Source organism: Xenopus laevis, chromosome 3L (genome assembly GCF_017654675.1).
Source record: "Xenopus laevis strain J_2021 chromosome 3L, Xenopus_laevis_v10.1, whole genome shotgun sequence".
Taxonomy (NCBI): domain Eukaryota; kingdom Metazoa; phylum Chordata; class Amphibia; order Anura; family Pipidae; genus Xenopus; species Xenopus laevis.
This window is the reverse complement of record NC_054375.1, coordinates 136,596,790-136,607,579: the sequence shown is the minus strand read 5'-3', so window position 1 is coordinate 136,607,579 and position 10,790 is coordinate 136,596,790. Positions and strand designations below refer to the sequence as shown.

Below are 10,790 nucleotides of genomic sequence, written 5' to 3'. Positions count from 1 at the left end.
GTGAGCAGTGGGGGTTTCGAGCGGGTCGGGTGTGCAGGGAATGTTCGAGGGGGGCAGGGGGTGAGTGATTTAGGGGTGCACCTTTTAGAAATCCAATCCTGAGTGATGAACTGAAGATGAAACATGTTTTTTTTGGTTAACTTTCACATGCTGTCAATTTGTTATTGAAGGTGATCTTCATACGGACCATTAAATTCCCTTTAAACAATACAATATGCAACTCTGATTCTGTGATATACGCCTTCAATTTCCCCCATGGTAAACTATATGTAAACACCCCATATAAGTGAGGACTGGGGAGCACAAAAGATCTATTACAAAATACAATCCCAAGACTTAAAAAGCACTCACGCCAGTGGGCTGACACATTTTTATGGCTGAACACAACACCACCAGTGTGTGCTGGTTCTACACATTAGAAACACATAAACATTGAATTTGCCTACAATGAGTGGATAAATCATGATAACAGAGATTCTCAAACTTGCAATAAAACTTAAATATTCAGTTGATTAATTTTTGCTCAACGTAATGCTGTTTTTTGTATAGACCTTTAAATGACATGTACATGTTTATTAAATATCTTTTATCATCAAGGCACATTATTGAAATTAAAACATTTTTGTGAAGGGGGAAACTTGCGTAATCACAGACCAACCCCCTGATCATGGAGTCTGCTTCTTCTCTAGCTCAACCCATGGCTTGTGGTAAATCAGTTAGGCCTGAGCTTTGCAGTGACTACATGGACTGATGCAGCTCTAATAAAAGAAGGTTTGTCTGGAGTAACAGGGTCCAGCCAACTATTTGTGCCGCTACGAATGGGCAGGAATCCAGAGAGCTCTTACGTTACTACTGACATCCCAGGGAAATCTCACAGCTGTTGTCTGCTGAAGTCCACTGATGGGCCAATTTCATAAGTAACCATTTTTAAGCAATTTTGTTGCAGAATTAAAATTTGTGAAAAAAGTCACCTATGTGGATGAAATATTATTCTCCCTGACCCACCCTGTTATATATATGTATTCCTATATTTAGACAATATCTATCATCTATCTATCTATCATCTATCCATCTATCTATCTATCCATCTATCTATTGGCATTGAAGCCAATAGGCAGTAAAATATTTCTATCTTCGACAATTTTTTAGGCACACAAAAAAAATGTTCTCACTCCAAATGCATTAAGTCAATGGGTGTTTTTTTCTTGTGGCAAATTATTCGTCTTGGCAACTTTTTTATCTCAGCGTCTTTTTTGTCCAAATGCATTAAAGTCAATAGGTGTTTTTTTCTTATGGGGACTTTTTGTTTTATTTGTAACAATTTTGTCATGGCAACTTTTTTGTTGTGGCAAAATATTTTGTGGAGCGAAATGGGGAAGTGCTTCATTTCACCACTAATCCATGCGAAAAAATTCGCTCATCGCTAACTCCAATGCATTTCAAGAAACGTTTGGGTTTTTGCAATATTACCCACAGTTCTGCTAACTTTTACGTGATGCTAAATGCTACCAGTTTGCTCATCACTTATCCTGACTGAAGCACAAATACAATATCTGCCATCAAAACTGGCCATTCGGCCCAAGGTTTAGGACATCACTGTAATGACAAGAAGTTCTATTTTCACTAGTTGTACTTAATGTAAAACGTATGCTTTTTATATTTTTCTTTTACAGTTTTACAGACTTTAACTAAGCTGAAGTCAGGGAACACCCTGAATAACCTGAATAATTAAACCCATAAGTAAAAGACCTTTGGGAAGTATAGTAGATCATGTTCTTCATTCAAGCATTCCTATAAATAGGACCAAGTTTGCTAGACTAGAGGTAACACCAACTTGATATACTAAAAACTGAACCAGCTGGTAATTTTGCAGGGTAACTATAGACAGAATGTTCCTTATAAGGATAAATAATTCCAAGTAGTACTTAAATATTATACTGTATATCAAGCTTAACTCAATTGCTTTGACTAAATGAGTAAAATTGTTGTAAACAAATATAAACACCATACATGGATGGCTAATGTCTGAAAACCTGCAATGCTTGGTTATAAGTCAAGGAAATATCAACATTTATGACATATTTTGACTTAATATATATGTGGTTTTTCCTGTTCTGCTGGAGACTGTATACAACTGCTGTCATGGAGTAACTGAGTTGTCATTTTACTGATTTGCCTTCATCACTCATAACTGGTGCCTTTTAATCTTCTCTCCAACTTCTACATTTTAATTGTTTTAATAGGTTCCGGTGACTTTGCGTGGATTTTTTAATAAAACCGCAATTATTTAAATACTTTGATTAATTCAGTATGTATAGAATATATAAAAGTGCTTACTTTTTGTATGGCATAACATAAAGCATATTCCCCACTTTCCTATCCGAACAGTATTTCCAATGTATCCAAACAGATGGAAAACCAGACACAATCCAAACGCCTTTATTTTTTGGCATTTAACAATAATGGAGAAAAACAGTCTCTCATTTCCATCATATTTTCATTTATTTATGTAATTGGAGTATTGGGGAATCTGGTTATAATAAACATTATATATTTTGATATTCATTTACACACCCCTATGTACTTCTTTCTCTGCACCCTGGCCTTTGTAGATATCTGTTACCCTACTGTCACTCTCCCTAAACTGATAGACATTTTGCTTTCAGGAAATAACTCAATAACCTTCATACAATGTTTTACTCAAATGTACTTTTTCTTGGCCTTGGCTGCTGTAGAAGTTATATTATTGTCCTCTATGGCATATGATCGTTATCTTGCTATTTGCAAGCCTTTAAGGTATCATTGTTTTATGCATAGGAGAGCATGTGTACTGGTGATTATAGGGACCTGGATTTCTGGCTTTACTAATTCAGAATTGTTTATAAGTCTGGTATCAAAGCTGTCAATTTGTCATTCCAATAGGATCAAACTGTTTTTCTGTGACATTAAGGCTGTGGCAGACATTTCCTGTGATAGAACTACATTTTACAACACCATTTATGTGGAAACATTTTTATTAGGACTTGTGACATTTTCTCTAAATGTAATATCATATATAAATATAATAAGAACCATACTAAATATTAAATCCAAACATGGCAGACAAAAGGCTTTCTCTACTTGCACTTCCCACTTTACTGTTCTGATCATTTTCTATGGCAGTGCATTCTGGATGTACATGAGGCCGCCTTCAGAATCAGAGAACCTTGACCCGTTTTTTTCTGTTTTTTATGTTGGAGTGACTCCCATGTTAAACCCCCTCATATATAGTCTAAGGAATAAAGAATTAAAAAAATGCCCTGATAAGAAGTGTAAGGAAGATTTCTGCATAGCTACAGTTGTGTGTTTTAACAGAAAGGTCTGAATATCATCCTGAATACAATTACTTAGGCTGAAACAAACTATGGGAAAAGCAGTGTGAAATAAACTGCAAATTTATGAAAGTTTGTATTTTTATTTATTCATATATAAACCTGACATTTGATAAAACTCAAAATAGAGTGGTAGTAAATATCTCCTTAGATGTGCAGAACTAAGTAAATATTCAAACAATGTTTCATTTTTTGGTATCCATGTATTGGGGAATATTGTACCTCTCAAATCAAGTATCCCACAATGTTACACTGTAAGATAGAAAAACAGAGAAAAGAATAATGCAAATTAAACATAAAATCATGACTTCACAAGCAAATCCAGCTATTTAAGACAGCCTGGTAAAAAGAGCTAGACTAACCAATTTTTTGACATACAATGGGAACATTATTACTCTGAACACAAAAGGGAAAAAAAGATAGTTCTTAAACTGAAAGTTACTTTCTTCTGATACAGACTGATACTCCAGGTGGTTTCCAAATACACTGAGAGCCCGGGATACTATGGAACATATGCTTTTTTTTTTTTTTTTTTACTTTATCTGAATGAATCACATTGTGGGCTACAAAAAAGTTGATCAAACATTTATTGGCATTGATACTGAAATGTAGCCATCAGCAGTGTTTCTTTATCAACTAAAAATTGTATAACTCTGGCCTACATGGTGGAGGGCCAATAATGGAAGCCAGTGTTTTTGACAACTCCCTGTTTGCGCCACACCAACTTTTAAGCCACACAGAACTTTTAAGACCATGTCTACATTAATGGTGGTAGCACACCAAAAAAAAACCTAATGGTTGGTGCTCACTGTAGGGATATCACTCGCCACTCATGTATGAAACAAGTTTATTAAGTTATATTTAAACATACCCTTAAATCCATATGCTTCACCCTCCCCTGTGGATAACACAGCACTCCCAGCACATGATTTAACACCTTGGGGACCCCTAACAGGTATTTCCAAATGTTAACAAACCCCCACTATGTTCACCTCACACAGGCATAGTAGGGCAGGCAGATCATGGCACACATAGGCAGTGTACCGCAGGCAAAGTATGGCAAACAAAGTGAGCATAGGGCAGGCAGAGTATGGAGCAAACAAGGAACATAGGGCAGACAGAGTATGGCACACACATGGAGCATAGGGCAGACAGAGTATGGCACACACATGGAGCATAGGGCAGACAGAGTATGGCACACACACAGGGAGCATATGGCAGTCAGAGTATGGGACACACAGAGAGCGTAGGGCAGGTAGAGTATGGCACACACAGAGAGCATAGGGCAGGTAGAGTATGGCACACCCAGGGATCATAGAGCGGGATCAAAAAGCCTTCTTTGGAGGCCTTAGATGCATAACTCCTGACATAAATTTTAGCCCATTGCCTTCCTGTTAATGCTGATATAGCAGAAACCTGTAACTTAGTCCTTTCTCAAACCCTATTTTAAGAAATTCTAGGACTTGAGCAATTGTAACTTGTTCCACATTCACTTCTTTTGAGGAAAGCCAAAATGAAAATACTTGCCAAACTCTGTTATAAGTTCTGTTTATTGACAATTTTCTAGCTGACATCATAGTCTCCACTACTGAATCTGGAAATCCTTCTCTACTCAATCTACTCCTTTCAATCTCCAAGCTCTCAGGCAAAATCTTTCTGGACATGGATGTTTGACTGGTCCCTGCAACAATAAGTTTTCTCTCTGAGGAAGTTGAAGAGGTTCCTCTACCATCAGTGACTTCAATAATGGGTACCATGGCCTTCTCGGCCAGTCTGGAATGATGGCTATCACATTTGCCTTGTTTGTTCTGATTTTCCTCAGTATTCGAGGAATTAGAGGTATGGGAGGAAAAATGTATAGGAGACCTTTGCTCCAGGACTGATGGAAAGCATCCACTGCTACCGCTTGAGGACACCCGTACCTCGAGAAGAATCTTTCCACCTTCTGATTCTGAATTGCCTTCCACACAGCTCTCAACTCCAATATATTTGCTGGAAGTGTTTGTTCTTCCTCCGAACATCGACCTTGTAGATACACATTGTCTATGTGTGCTCCTCACCCAAAGGGGCTGGAATCTGTGGTCAGAACCTTCCAAATGACTTCCATCAATACTTGCCCTCTTGCCAAATTCTCTCTTCTTAACCACCACTTCATTTCCTTCATTACCTGCGTGTGAATCCATATCCTTTGATTCCAATCTTGTAATCTTGGATCCCATTGGCTCAAAAACACACCTTGCCCATTTCAGCATCGGAAATGTTGAGATTAAGAGACCCAATGCACTGCTTATCTGTCTGGCTGAACACAAATTTATTTTTATTAGATCTCTTAGTGTACACTTTATCTTCTCTTTCTTTTCTTCTGGCAGAACTACCACCCCCTGCCTCGTCAGAAATCTGGCACCGAGATACACCAGATCTTGTGTGGGAACTAGCTGACTTTTCTCCATATTGAAAACCCAACCGTGTTCTTGCAAATAATGAATAACATAATCTCTTTATTGCAGCAGAATCTTGGGATCTTGTGACTTCATTAGAATATCGTCTAGATAGTGAAATATGTGTATCCCTCTCCTTCTGATTCCTCTCCTTCTGATTTCCGACTGAAGGATCTTCAAAAAGACTCGAGGCGACGTTGCTAGTCCATATGGGAGGCACCCGAATTGGTAGTGCCGATCTTGATCTATCGCAAATCTTAGGAACCTGTCATTAGAAGCAGCTATAGGAATATGGAAATAGGCATCTTTCAAATCTAAAGATAGGATCCAATCCCCTTCTCAGATCTCTCTTATGATTGAAAAAATTGACTCCATCTTGAATCTCTTTACTTTTAAAAATCCATTTATTGGTCTTAGATCCAAAACTGGCTGAAAATCTCCTGTTTTCTTGCGTAGCATGAATAGTGCTGAATAAATCCCCTGTCCTTGAAATTGTCCTTGAATGGTTTTGTTTGCCTCTGTACTTTTTCCGCCTGTAACCTTTTTAATTATTTCATCTAGTTTTGCCCCAAATAACATCTCCCATTCAAAGACTAAATTGCATAGATTCATCTTTGAAGCCTTGTCTGCACTCCAAGCTCTCAACCACAAAGTTCTTCTTGCCGCCACCAACAAAGCCATTGCTCTAGAGGAGGATCTAACCAGGTCCACTGAAGCCTCAGTGATGAAGTCAGTTGATAATTTCAACTCAGCTAGAGCTTCAATAATATCTCTTCTATCCACTCCTTCTCTTAAAGCTGATTCCAAATTTTGTATCCACATCTGCATTGCCCTTGACACCGATGTCAAAGCTAGAGCTGGTCTGCAAGTAGCTCCTAAAGCCAGATATGTCTTCTTTAAAGATGCTTCTATTTTCCTATCCATAGGATTCAAGAAAGATATCACACCTTCTACAGGTAATAGGGTCTTTCTAGATAACCTTGAAACTGCCGCATCCACCTTAGGTGGTTTATCCCAAATGAATTCTTCCTCTGCCGAGAAAGGATAAAGCTTCTGGAGCTTTGGGGGAATAGGAAACTTTGTATCCGTCTTACTCCACTCTTTAACCACAATCTCCTTTATTACCTGATGCAAGGAAAAAGTTGATTTCTCTCTTTTCAAGAATTTAAAAGGGTTTGAGGATGATACCTGTTGTTCTGGCTTTTCTGGAAGCTCCAACTGTTCTCTCACTGCCTTTATTAATGGTTCCACTAAAGTAAACTGAAAAGACGAATTATCTACTTCTTCTATCATATCTTCCTCCTCTGAATCCACAGGTGATTGACATCCACTAGAGGAATAACTTGTAGACGGCACATGTGATGAATAAACCATTTCTTCTCTGACTTTTTTAGTGGCTAAGTTTACTCCTTCCGTTACAGCCTCTCTGATCCATTTCATCACTTCTGCTGTATTAGCTGCAGCGTCACCTGCTAATCTTCTGGTGCATCGATCAAATAACTTTGAATGCTTAAGGGCTTGATTATCACAAGCCACACATATCTTGTGCTTCTCTTTAGAGATAGCTTTTCTTGGGATAGGCACACTGAAAATACATATGTTATATTAAGTGTTAGAAAATATGCACTCTTTTAGACCAGACCAAAAAAGCTTACCTAATAGTGGCTCACCTCCTATTATCACTGGCAGCATTTTCTGGGCTACTAGGCACATCATGTAGAGATGTCATCTCTAAGAATAAAGATCACTCATTTAACTACACAGTAACGCAAAATAAAAACACTGTATAGTATTACCTGAAAAACCCCTACTTAAGGAACTGCAGTCTGAAAGGAAGCTGTAAACTTAGAATCCTTAACAAAGAAGTAGCGTTTTTGCCATACTAGAAGTCCGCATTAACACACGCCACCAGTGACGTCACCGGCTGCTCCTTATTAGCTGTGGAACGCAAACTCCTCCAATGCACATAACTTCCTCTTTGGAGCACATGCATCTAAAGTGGAATGCAAGATGCGCAACTTCCTTAACCTGCGCCACCATAACAATAACAAAAAGAAAATTATTTTTCTTACCAGTGCCGCCCAAAACCTGGTCTTAGACACAGGTATAAGAACCTGATGACGAACCCCGGGCTGCCTAATAATGGGTATTGGCTAGCCGGTCTCCTCTGGGAGGAAACACTCTCATTCGATTCGAAGGATTTAATCGTTCCATCTAACGATTTTACTTCAACCGCAGGATACCCAAATTCCATGAAAAAAACGTTGATATTCGAAGTATTTCAATTCGATGGTCGAATTTCGAAGTATTTTTAACTTCGAAATTCGACCCTTGATAAATCTGCCCCTTCATGTCTTTCCTGACTTCTTTTTGCTTACCTAACCATTACACGTGTGCAAATTTTTTATTTTTTTCTGGGGATTCAATTTAGATTTTAACAAATTTACAAATTTATCAATGCTGAAAAGTGTGTGATTTCTAAAAATGTTTTTGATTTTTGTTTTAAAGAGTCAAACACTGCTGTAACTTAGTCACTTTTATGGAGTTAGCCATATCTAAACAGGGATCCAAAGCACTTTTACATGCAATGATCTTTTTGCTATGTGAACTGTTACTTTTTTCTTTCATTCCATAGGGAAATAAATGGTGAACCAAACAGTGTTTACAGGTTTTCGGATTTTAGGATTCTCCAATAATGGAGAGAAAGAGCCCATTCTATCCATTGTTTTTTTCTTGATTTATTTGATTGGCGTGTTTGGAAATCTGATTATACTGATTGTTATATACAAAAATGTTCAGTTACACACCCCTATGTATTTCTTTCTCAGTAACCTGGCCTTTGTAGACATTTGTTATCTTAATGTCACTCTCCCAAAATTTATGGACATTTTGCTTTCAGGGAATAACTCAATAACCTTCTTTCAATGTTTTACTCAAATGTTTTCTTTTTTTTTGTTACCTTGGCTGGGGTGGAAGTGCTTTTATTATCTTCTATGGCATATGATCGTTATGTTGCCATTTGCAAGCCCTTAAGATACCACCTCATTATGAACAGGAAAACATGTTTACTGCTCAGTGGAGGTACCTGGATATCTGGCCTTGTGAATTCATTGTTTTGTACCAGTCTGGAATCAAAACTCCCATTTTGCCATTCCAATAGAATTAAACAGTTATTCTGTGAAATTAAAGCTTTGGCTGAAATCTCCTGTGATGTAACTATATTTTCTAATGTCATCTATATTGACGCATTTTTATTTGGACTCATGCCCTTTTCTCTAAATGTAACATCATATATAAATATAATAGGTAACATACTACATGTTAAGTCTTCACATGGCAGAAAAAAGGCTTTCTCCACATGTACTTCCCACTTTACTGTTCTGATCATTTTCTATGGGACTGTTTTGTGGTTATATATGAGGCCATTTTCCCAATCCAAAAACTTTGACCCAGCATTCTCTGTGCTTTATATTGGGGTCACTCCCATGTTAAATCCGATCATATATAGTCTAAGGAATAAAGAAGTAAAGAATGCCCTGCTAAGATCTGTGAATGTGAAAACCAGATAACTGCAGGTTATTGTTTAAATATCTCACTTTCTTACCAAGTGCATGAAAATGAGGGCTAACGTATGATAGTTACATAGGAATGCATTGGATCCCGGTCAAGCAAATTGAACAAAGCTACAGTAGCTGCTGATATAGAAGCTTGACCCAGGCATTCTCCACATCATCCTCACACTAACGTAACTATCCAATAAAATGTGTGACACTATCATGTTGGAATTATACTAGCCACATCTTTATTAAAGTTAAACATTATAAACCATCAATTGAACTTTATATCAATATATGTCAAATACATCCAAATCTCAATACAGTTTTATCAGCAACATTGAACATGCAGGACACCTTGGTAATCCTATCACAGTAACTACAAAGCATTCACAACCTCTCTGAAGAGTTACAATGTGCCATTGTGTTTGGATTAGTGGAAGAGTTTATATGGCGAGGATTTCCCACACCAGTCAGTTGAACTGAAGAAGCTGCTCAGATGAGTAGTGAAACGTCTTCAATGATTACTCCAGTTGTTTTAGAATTTATTATATTTGATATACCATGACCTGGGTGAATGAACATATTCGTAGTCATTGAACATTGTAAAAGTAGAAACATTAATATCACCTAAGCCCCTGTCAGTCTGCCCTTCCATAACCAGAAGTAATTTCCTCTAGCCGCAAACATCCTTACTCAGAGGATACACCGCCCCTTTGTACTTATTATAGAGCCTCCACCTTACCTGGAGCCCACCATTCCTTCCCAAATATTACCTGAATTCCATCCACAGTATTATGATTAAACCATCCCACCAGGAAAATGCCTCTCTTACTATTTATATTTATATTTCCCAGTATACTGACAAGGACCCGCTCCCATGCTGTGACAAATACCACAAGTAAGGATGACCTAATGCAATTTGCCTGACCTTCCCACTAACTAACTAAATAACTAGTGTACTTCAGCCCTGCAACACCATGTGAGGCCACCCTTCTTAACTAGGGAGGGCAGGTGGGGAACCTTACTTTCAGCTGTCTAATTGAGAATGGTGGTCAATTAGTCCTATTCAAGCTGAAAGATGACCTCCTACTATTTCCCACAGTCTAAACTCACCCCATTTTACTTAAATGCACCTATAGGTCTCCTGCATGGGCTAAGCCTTCAGATGTCCTTGCTAATGTATACATTCTTTTTATATTTAAGTTATTATTGCACAGTTTTCAAATTTAACCTACAGTACTACAACAGCACTACAACAGTACTACAACAGCAGAAAAAAAACAGAAAACAAAAGGAAAAAAGAAAAGAAGGTGAGCATAGGTGGCCCTAAAGGTTAATGGTCCAGCCAGGTTTCCCAAATCATGGCCATGTGCCAAATAAAAAGTTTTTGCTTAGGAAGGGAATTGTTTATGAACTACTGAGGG

At 37.8% G+C, this 10,790-nt stretch overlaps 1 pseudogene; it reads left to right on the top strand.

Moving 5' to 3' along the window:
* The first annotated feature begins 8,387 nt into the window (after positions 1 to 8,387).
* Positions 8,388 to 9,479, top strand: LOC121401179 (annotated as a pseudogene).
* The last annotated feature ends 1,311 nt before the right edge of the window (positions 9,480 to 10,790 follow it).